Source organism: Podarcis pityusensis, assembly GCF_964106645.2.
Source record: "Podarcis pityusensis genome assembly, chromosome: 9".
Taxonomy (NCBI): domain Eukaryota; kingdom Metazoa; phylum Chordata; class Lepidosauria; order Squamata; family Lacertidae; genus Podarcis; species Podarcis pityusensis.
In genome coordinates, this window is record NC_138034.1 from 39,898,347 (window position 1) to 39,909,102 (window position 10,756).

General features: G+C 41.3%; 1 long non-coding RNA gene across 1 annotated transcript in view; it reads left to right on the forward strand.

Moving 5' to 3' along the window:
* The first annotated feature begins 8,705 nt into the window (after window positions 1-8,705).
* The window catches only part of LOC308485550, a 40,334-nt gene continuing 38,283 nt past the window's right edge, over window positions 8,706-10,756 (forward strand). The window contains exon 1 of the long non-coding RNA XR_013990603.1: window positions 8,706-8,831. This is a non-coding gene — a long non-coding RNA (uncharacterized lncRNA). The remainder of the gene's footprint in view (window positions 8,832-10,756) is intronic.

Genomic DNA, 10,756 nt, shown 5'->3' on the forward strand with positions numbered 1-10,756 from the left:
AAAATGCATATTTTAGTGGAAGTAACATACAAAAAATATTTTTATATTAGGGGAAATTAACTTGCCAAAAAAAAGTACATTAGCCAGCATTGCATTAAAAATCTGTATTTTAGGAGAAATGTAGTTAAGAATGCTGTTGAGTTTTCATGAGGACTTCAAAAAGAATTCACAAACTGATATAGAAATGTGGAGAAACTGAACTTAAGATTGTGAAAATGAGAGAAACTGAAATTGACAGATTCACTCAACGTTACATTGCAGGAGGTGGTGAGGAGGGACAGCAGTGTCTCATCTATGCCAGCATCTTGCCTAACATTTTCTTCCCAAGTTGGTATCCTCCACAATTGGGCTGGCAATTCTGTAATAGCTGGGGACCAGAATTTGGGCTAGTGAGAGATATGTCTGTAGATGCTGTGGTTTTTTTGTCCTTGCCTACATTTGGCAGACTCTTCGGTGTCATTTGAATGGCATGAACTTGAGGTCTCTTTCAATCCAAAAAGTATCCCTTTCCCCTTCAAGTATCTTCCCATTCAAAATAGAGAAAGAATTAGTCTGTCTCTGATTTACCTCTTCCCCTTCCAACTTGGCTGTACCTGATGTATGGGTTCTGATGCTCATCATTCTGTGAGGTGGTTTCCCAGGGCAGCTTCTCACAAAGAAAATAATAGACAAAAACAAAAGCAGGGCCTTGTTGAGGTGGCTGACACAGCTGCTTCTTATGTGGTTGTTCTTTATTTCAGTTTAGTTTGCATTTGGGATACTTGTTTGCTTTTAAAAAGACTTTTGATCAGGTCCATTTATACAGTCTAATTTTACCCCAGTTCTTCTCCGAATGATGTCTAATGCCTAAATATGTGGGAAACTGTTCGTTGCTAACTGAATTGGCCATTGCTGTCAAAATAACGTTGCCAATGTCCCTGTTGGTTTTGTAGACGGAGGACAGCTTGGTTATTAAGAGTCTGGGCTATGGTCTGCTTTGACTGATTATTGCATTCGTAAACCACTTTTCTGCCAAGTCATGCAAGGCCATTTACATGATAAAGGGGGAAATCCTATGGCAAGATCTGCTGTGATGAGCAGTTTAGTATGCAGCAGATCTCCGGCTCAGCCAGCTGATTCTAGGCTCAGGCAGGCTCAGATGGTGTTAAGTCGCCAACCCTGTTCCAGCCAAAGATACGCTGGCGTAAAGTAAATAAAACATGGCAGCACATTCTATGGCTATATACAACTCCTATAGCTGGTGCCCTTGACTCTGTTAGCAAAGGTCTTTATCACTGGAGTACTTCAATAAATTCATTGAAACATTTCATTATTTTATTCTGTGGAAATAGATGGCCTTTTTTTGTATTTTCTGGACTTTGTCCAATAGTAAATAGTTTTATTGGAAGAACAAATCTCCTCTAAACTAGAGGTTGTTTTGACAACATAACTCAACAAGGACTTTAGGGCCAGGCTACATTTTCTGCCAAAACTTTTGCATTTATAGTTAAGACTCAGTCAGCGATAGTGTGTGAAAAGATTATTTTGCAGTGATTTGTGAACTAGACAGGCTAGGTGGAAGATAACTACTCCATCTGTACTGTGGCAAACCACCGGGTGTTTGAGAAATCAAATCATGGAAGTGAAACTGGAGCTCTTTAATTATTGTTACTTGAGTTTTAACCTAGTGTTAGAAGTAAGACCACAATCAAGAATAAAAAAGTGGTGTGTGCATTGTATTTCTTTGTGTTAATAATAATAATAATAATAATAATAATAATAATAATAATTTATTTATACCCTCCCATCTGGCTGGGTTTCCCCGGCCACTCTGAGCGGATTCCAGCAAAATATAAAAATTGCATTACGTGCCTATGATGAGTAAGTGTTGACAGATATCCAGTGAATTTTGACTCTGGTTTCATCATCTCATCATACTATGGATTTCAGTGGGATGACTCCTGAGTAGACCTAACATGTGCTATGATAGAAGATAAATTGTTTGTGTTGACTGGCATGCCTAATCAATAACTTTGCTTACAAATCATTTAATCATAAGCTCTTTTTCCCCACAGAATCTTTTTAAAAATTATTAACTATGGATAAATGAGTTATCTTCCAAGCCCCAATAAATTCACTCATGAGCTCTGACTTCAGTAATGAGTGAGCAGAAGAGCCAGCTTAGACCACTGTTGACTATGAAAGCCTGGGAACAATTATTCTGATAAATCAACACATCTCTATATCTATAGAAAAAAGAGAAGGAAGAGACCTTATTCCTGTCATTTTAGCAGGAGCTATACTTCTAAATTCTATTCTACAGCATTCATCCAAATGCATGCAAAGACTTGGGGGGGGGAATCCTATTTACCCTGCTTAATTAATAAGAAAAATAATTTAAGGGCACTTTGTTCTTAAATATTTATATAGTTTCAGTGATATACAAAGGGGCACGAATCAATGTATTTCCAGCAAATTGCACCAGTTTTTCCTTCTATGTTTCATGCCAGGTTCAATGCAATTATAACAGATTGTGCCATGTGTCATATACTCCAGGGCCTTAAATGTACTCTCAAGTAGTGATAGGTGAGAATCAGCTGGTGATTCTCATTGCCATTCCTGTCCTGCCTTTATCTTATCCTGGGTAGACATTTTTGTTGGATGATCCCAGAATAACGTTACCAGCTCTTCATATTGTGTAATGATAACGATCTTGATCAGTGAGCATTCATTATGTTGCAGTCACATAATTATGCTCCATTTGAAGCACTTATAAAATGCATTCAGCTTCCTCATGTTTGAGGAGATCATGCATTCCAGAAATCAGCCATGTATGGTGGAGAGCTGCCCATGGACATAGATGTTCTGGTCTGACCTAACATACCATTCACCAGGGACTCAGCTACATCGGCAAAGAAAAAGCACTTTATATGTGTTGTTTATGCGTTCCAACACTGTGACACCAGATGGTGCTGTGGAGTTCTGTTTTTGCCAACCTGATTTATCGTACAAAGTTTGCAAAGTGTTTAACTGAAACACTTCTTTGGTGTGTCTAGATCCAGCCCGAGTCTTATGAGCCTGAAAAACTACATTTCCCATGGTTCCTTGTCCTTGGAGCATTTCTGTTGTGGCATTCTAAGCACTGTAGAGAGAGGGGGAGAGCAACAAAGAGACAGAGGCCTGTAATGAGAGAGCTTGCTGCCGCAGTTGCTACCCTGGCCCTGACACCAGGTAAGTTTGGAAGAAGAGAAGGAAAAGGACTATCAGGATAGGGGTTCGGGGGTTTGTGGTAACACTGTGAATCACCTAATACAGAGGTTTCCAACCTTTTTGAGTCCACAGCTCCCTTGACCAACTACATTCTTTCTGCGGCACCCTTGTGGGGCTCATGAACCCAGTTATGTCACCCCTTGCCTGCAGAGTTGTGCCACCCCGGTCTCTAAGCTGCCGCCACTGCCCCAAAGAGAGATGCTTCCTCACACTGCCCCACAGGGGCCTGGGAAGAGGATGCTTCTGCTGAGTTGACCCATGACTTGGCTTGAGGGGCTGCCTGGACCTGGGCTCATTGTTTAGCTCTCCCCAGATTAACCAAGAGCTGTAACCCAGGTTTGTATGTAGGGATGGGGATGAATGGACTGCACAGAATGAAATGAGAGGGAGGCTGGCTACAGAAAATTATCATTCTGCTCCAACTCCTGTTTTCCAAGCATGATTCATTAGTCACCCTTAAGAACTTGAAAAGGGGCAGGGAAGCTCACATCAAAAAACATTTGTGTGGATGAAATGGAAGCTATTACTCAAACCTAATTCACAAAGCAGCCGCCTATTTAATGAATAAAATATTAATAAATCCTAAGCCACCAATCATTAGGGAGGAAATGTGACATTATTTTTATACTCGTAGGGGGAAAGTGATGTTAAGAAGCATGGAACTGTATTAAAAAATGGATTTCCTGAACTCTAAAGGGGACACTGTTGAAAATGTGTTGAACTTTTAAAGCCTGAAACGGCTTGTGACCCAAATGCCTGAAGGAGAGATTCTCTCAATGTCACAGTCTGCCTGTGCTCTGAGATCTTCCAAGGAGGCTCTTCTTTTCTGGGCACTACTTTCAAGAGGAGAATAGTTAAATGGTGACCAGAGGAGGGAGAGAGACAGGCTTATCTGCAACCGGTGTTCATTTTACAGAACGTATCTATCTTTCTATCCATTCAATTCCATTTATGAATTGCTTACCATAAAATATCTCATAACAGTTTCACGATAAAAAGAAAACTACAAAAAAAATTGCACAACCAACCAAAGCTGGTAAAAGGCACTCCCAATCACTGGGCCCCAAGTGCCAGAGATGGAATGTTTTGCGTTAGTACAACCTTGAATTCCTCTCATAGTTTTAATGGTGTTTTATAATACTGTATATATCAGGGGAAAGACCCTGATGTTGGGAAAGGTGGAGGGCACAAGGAGAAGGGGACGACAGAGGATGAGATGGTTGGATAGTGTTCTCGAAGCTACCAGCATGAATTTGACCAAACTGCAGGAGGCAGTGGAAGACAGAAGTGCATGGCGTGCTCTGGTCCATGGGGTCACGAAGAGTCGGACACGACTAAACGACTAAACAACAACAACATATATTAATTATGTACACTACCCTGCAATCCCTTGGTAGGTAGACTAAAAGTATCCCTAATAAATCAATGTCTGTCTTACTGCTTTAAAAGTTGCCTTGCATATTGGGCCTATGGAGAGTTTGATCCGCACACAAATTATCTGAAAAGGGCATCTTAGAAAATGTGAAAGAACAATAGGGCATGCATTTTTTAAATTAATAAAATGCAACATAATAATAAACATATATTATGAGGACAAAATACAAATTGCCTCACATATATATTCTATAATAAAATCTGTCTCTGAGTTATAGATAAATAATATGATTAAGCGGGTTATCACATTTTGTGACTCCCCTTAAAGAAACCCAAACCAGGGGGAAAGAAAGATAACTACAGTGGTACCTCAGGTTACATATGCTTCAGGTTACATATGCTTCAGGTTACAGACTCTGCTAGCCCAGAAATAGTGCTTCAGGTTAAGAACTTTGCTTCAGGATGAGAACAGAAATCATGCTCTGGCAGCGCGGCAGCAGCAGGAGGCCCCATTAGCTAAAGTGGTGCTTCAGGTTAAGAACAGTTTCAGGTTAAGAACGGACCTCTGGAACGAATTAAGTACTTAACCCGAGGTACCACTGTAATTGTGATGACTGCATATTACCTACAGAATAAGAGTCAACATGCCTCTGAATACCAAGCAGTAACCAGGCAACAACAGTAAAAGAGGGTTATTGCCCTGATGTCCTGCTTGCAGGCTTCCCAGAGGCATCTGATTAACCACTGTGGGAAATGTGACATGGAATTGGATAAGCCTTTGGTCTGATCTAGCAGGGCTGTTCTTAACCATAAGAATGATTTATGTTATAATGATGTGGCTATAAAGTAGTGATAGAAGAGGGCACATCTTGGATGTATGAAGCCATTCTGTTCTGATTAATGAATTTGCCCATTATTTCTCATCTTGGAAAATAGTATGGTGGATAGCATGAATGAGTTGCTATAAGCATAAACTGCTATTGGTTTTATTCATTTTCCACTTATATTTTGCCGTTTCTCCAAGGAACTCAAGGCAGTGTCTTCCATCATCTTCATAATTTGATCCTCATAATAACCCATGTGAGATAGTGATTGGCCGAAGGTAATCCAGAGAGCCTTGTGGCTGAAAGGGGATTTGATCCCAGATCTTCCAGGTCCTTGTCTAGTACTCCCAACTCAGTGGCTCCCAAACCTTTCCCCTTATGGACCATTTGAAAATTACTAAAGATACTGATGAATTTTTTTTTTTTACTGTTGTAGCAATTGCAGTGTGCTGTGTTAGATGCTATACAATTTTGAACTGAATGAAGCACTGGTCTGCAAGCCACAGTTTGGGAAACCCCTGCTCTAACCACCACTGAACACAGTTCCTTATGAATGTGCCAGAAGTTTGTGAAATCATAGTGTTCCACTCAAAACCAATTCAAATAATTGTGTAAACATCTACTACACAGTGGAGTATTATCTGTAGTTATTAAAAATTACCCGGTCTGCAGTACTACAGATGAACTCTTTTAGACACATGAGCAGAATAGTCATTTTCCACTTAACACTCATTTTATCATGTTGACCTTACCTCTGCAAGCTTTCATATTTTTGAAAGTTTTCAATTGTGTTGGGAGAGATAATAAATTTCACAATTCTTCCCATATTCCAACCGTGTGTGTGTGTGTGTGTGTGTACACATCCATACTGTCCCATGGCATATTCTCCCACCCGCCTCTGATTTTTCTCAATGTTGTCAGGATTGCTCAATCATCCTTCCCAGGCTTCAAGGCTTTCTTTGTGCTTCCTTGTGGTCAGGACCTTTGGCATTCCCGAAGCTCTCCCTGACCCGATTCTGCTTTGGGCTGCATCCGGTGTGGGCTACACAAACAAAAGTTCACTTCAGCGTCAATCGAGGGAAACAAGTGCCTGAACACAAAGCAAGAGAAGTCAAGCAAATACCTTCCCAGGGCTCTCAGTTCAATCATCACAGCCGAACTCAACAAGGGAGCCCAGAGAAAGAGTTAGGAGGGGAAAGAAGAGACCTGCTTTTCTTTCATGTAAGAAAGAAAAAAGCGAGCCCAGCTTACTTTATATTTTCAAGGCAACAGAACGTCAAGGAAAGTTGTGTTGCCTAAGGCTGCAATGCAGCAAGGGGATTTAAATGTAACCTCGGTGTACAGAAACAGGAAGTCCCTTAATTCATTCAATATTTCATTAGAAATCTCTTAATGCTGGTCTTATTCCTAAAGGTAAACATCTCGGAGGCTCTTCAGAGCTTGTATTTCATTATTTAATAATCTGTTCTCAGTAATACGACTCCCCAGGTTGGAACTTGCAGCCATGTCTGTCCGCATGCTGGAAATATTAGCAATCCAGGAATTGTTAAATAATTAACTTGTTGGTGCCTGTAAGTGTTAGGGCAGGAATCACTCAACTTTTCATATTATTCCAAACAGTCAGGGAAGGATGGTGCTGCAGAAAAAGAACACTAAATATCACGGACTAAGTCTTGTCAAAGGGTTTGTGTGGAGTGTTTTAAAAAATAAATAAAAATTAAGCGGCACATTAGTCTTACACTGCCTCATAGGAATGGGGCAGAAATCCGATTCAGCTCATATTAAAAAGCAAACCTACTTAATTTGCACTTTCTGAAACAATACACAAACCGAAACACAGCCATCCTTTGAAATTTGCACGTCTCCGAATTTTGCAATGCAGTTCTCCAGCCATGAAATGTGTCCAAAACCATGGCTTCATATTCTGGCTTGTTCTGGAGTCATTAAGAATAGTTTCCTGGTTTGGACAAAACAGGAAACTGGACTGAATGGGATATTTCTTGGTTTGGTTTGCTCGTGTGAACGGAGAAGAGAAGAAAAGTTGCATGTATGGTCAAAAGACCTGCTCATATCTTGGCTTTTCAAGCTAATATGATCAACTGAATGTGATCATGGTGTTGCCCTCCACATTCCAGACATGTGATGTGCTTCAGCATGCATTGATTCATAGACCAAGGGTGGGGAACCTCAGGATTAGGGGCCAAGGGTGACCTTCTAAGCCTCTCAGTTTGGCCCTTGGGACCTTCCCCTGGTCACACCTCCTTCCCAGCCAAACCCCATATTGGCCCTGGATCACAATAACCTTGGGTACTTTTGCCTGGTGTTATGTACTGAGTTGAATAGGATCCAAAATGCAGCAGTATGATTGGGACTAGAACAATAGGATCCAAAATGCAGCAGTATGATTGGGACTAGAACAATAGGATCCAAAATGCAGCAGTCTGATTGATCCTAGAACAATAGGATTCAGAATGCAGCAGTCTGATTGGTCCTAGAACAATGCAGCAGTATGATTGGTCCGCAGGAGCCACCCAATCCAGCTCCAGGTGGAAGTGAATCCACAACCTGTTTGGCCTACAGGAGAATCCCAGAATTAGCCAATCACGTGCCGCCCATTGTGTAAATAATGTATATAAAGCAGATATTTTGGGGAAACTTTCATTCCTCACTACTATGAGCTGAATAAAGAGCATGAAATCCACACTCGACTCTGAGTATATTTCACTTGGCAAGGTTGCATCTTACTTCCCTGGATGGAGCATGCAGAGGCGTGTGTGTGTTTCTCTCTCTCTGTGTGTGTGTGTGTGTGTGTGTGTGTGTGTGTGTGTTGAAACTAGCCTACTGTATGAAGGTAAACTTGACATTCATTGCTCCACCCACTTTTGTTCCTGGCCCCACCCACCACTGGCATCTAAACCCTGGAAGGTTGGCCAGAAGAAAATGTTGTCCTAAAGCTCAGAAAGGTACCCCACTTCTATTGCAGATCTGCAAGGCTGACAGTGATCTGAATGTCTGTACCATTGACATGGAGGGAACCTCTATATGTATATCGGACCTCAGCATTTTATTATGTTGCATCCCACTTACCCTGCATATGGTGTTCCTATCAGAATGCCTGTTGCAACACACACAGAGTGAAAACAATCAATGAACGAAGAATATTCCTGCAGTGACCATTTTTGGTCAAGAAATGTGTGTGGTCACTCTGGGGCTGCTCTCTGTGCTCCTTCGAGGAATTCAGCAGTTTCCATTGGCAATGAAAGGAACCGCTGCAACAGCTGCAGAGGCAGATCCAGAAGTCCTTTCATTTAAAGTCTGTGGGCATAGACTCCCGATCAAATTTGCCAGCAAGAGCTTGAGAAAGAACAAGACGTACAGAGACAGGTACTCATAAAGGACATTCTTCATTGGAACTAATAGGCAAATTAGCCAATTCTTCTTTTAAAGTTGTATGGTACAATTGCCTCGAGACATCATTTAAACCCGTTATGGCTTTTCTCATGTTGCAACAATTTCAATTGTTCTTTGAGGATGGGGAAGGGTTGGGGAGGGGAGCCTGTTTCGGGTGCTTATAAGAATCTACTCAATAGTTCTACAAACTTTGCTGGGCATCATTAAAAGTAGAAACTAATGCAACATGCCAAGCTCTGGACTATTATAAATCAGTTGGCACCAGCATTCTTGACATTAAATCCCTTTTCTTCTCTCTGACTCCAGTTACTAATTATACTGTACCAATAATAGGGGGAGGAAATCCATCATTAACTTTCAGTATTGAAAAATATTCCAACAGCAGCTCTGCTGTACAATATTTGTTGTATAATATTCCAGAAAGAGTGCGTCTAATATGCCCCACCTGTTTTGAAAATTAAACCAGAAGATCCTTCACAAAGGCCATTTTATTCTACAGTAGGATGAATAGGCTGCAATTTGATTGTATTGCAACAAAAGTCAATCACTAGCCACATTTCTCAACTGGATGTGGCTGTTAGGCATGAGAGGGAAGCTGCCATTGACACCTTTGGGTGGTGCAATTTTAGAGCTAAATTTAAAAAGTAAAACAGGTATGCAAGGACAAACATAGCTTTCAGCATTTAGAATAACACAAAACATTTAACATCACATGTAGGTTGTTTCAAATAGCCACAATATAGGTGAACTGCAAGTAACAGTAGGTCACTACTAATATCTAATTATCCAGGTCTTCTTTTACCCTACACAGGTAAAATCCTAAACAGGTTTAGAAATTTCTGTATCAGCTCACCTTTCTTAATATTGTTGCCTCTCATGTCACTTTTTGCGGAAGGGCCTGAGATTCTTGTTCATTTCAATTCTTGCTTTATTTTCTGAATTTATATAGCTGCCCCATAATATAAGTTCTCTGGGTAGTTCACCATATAAAGGTACCCCTGCCCGTACGGGCCAGTCTTGACAGACTCTAGGGTTGTGCGCTCATCTCACTCTAGAGGCCGGGAGCCAGCGCTGTCTGGAGACACTTCCGGGTCACGTGGCCAGCGTGACAAGCTGCATCTGGCGAGCCAGCGCAGCACACGGAAACGCCGTTTGCCTTCCCACCAATAAGCGGTCCCTATTTATCTACTTGCACCCGGGGTGCTTTCGAACTGCTAGGTTGGCAGGCGCTGGGACCGAGCAACGGGAGCGCACCCCGCCGCGGGGATTCGAACTGCCGACCTTTCGATCGGCAAGCCCTAGGCGCTGAGGCTTTTACCCACAGCGCCACCCGCGTCCCTAGTTCACCATATACATACAATTAAAATACAGATTAAGACGATGCAAAGTATTATTGTACAAGCAAACAGAATGGAAGCAACTTGAAAGGCTTTTGAATTTAACAACAGTGCATGATTTCATTTCCTGGAAGTCAAAAAACCTATTTTGGGATTTAAGTGGCATGTAAATGAAGTTGTTGTTGTTGCTGTTGTTTGTTTGTTTGTGATGGCGGTTTTCCAGCCCATGGGGTTGTATAGTGGAGGGTCTAGGTCAGTTGTTCTGCTACTTAGGAACTGGTTTAAGCTGGAAACTTGCAATGAAAATAAGATTCTACAAGAGCTTTGTAGAAAAGAAAAAGTATTAAGAAATGTGAATATAGAACACTTTAAAACAGGCTGTGAAAACTGCTGGTTGGTGTCCTGGAAAACAACTGCAAACATCTCACTCACACAAGCATAGAATTGCCTTCCATAGAAGCAGCTGTTATGTCAAAGCACTGGTTGTCTAACAAGTTGCACAAGACACCAGTTATGATCCTTCCTGAACTGGAAAATTGGCCACCTTGTGCTCTCCTTCCT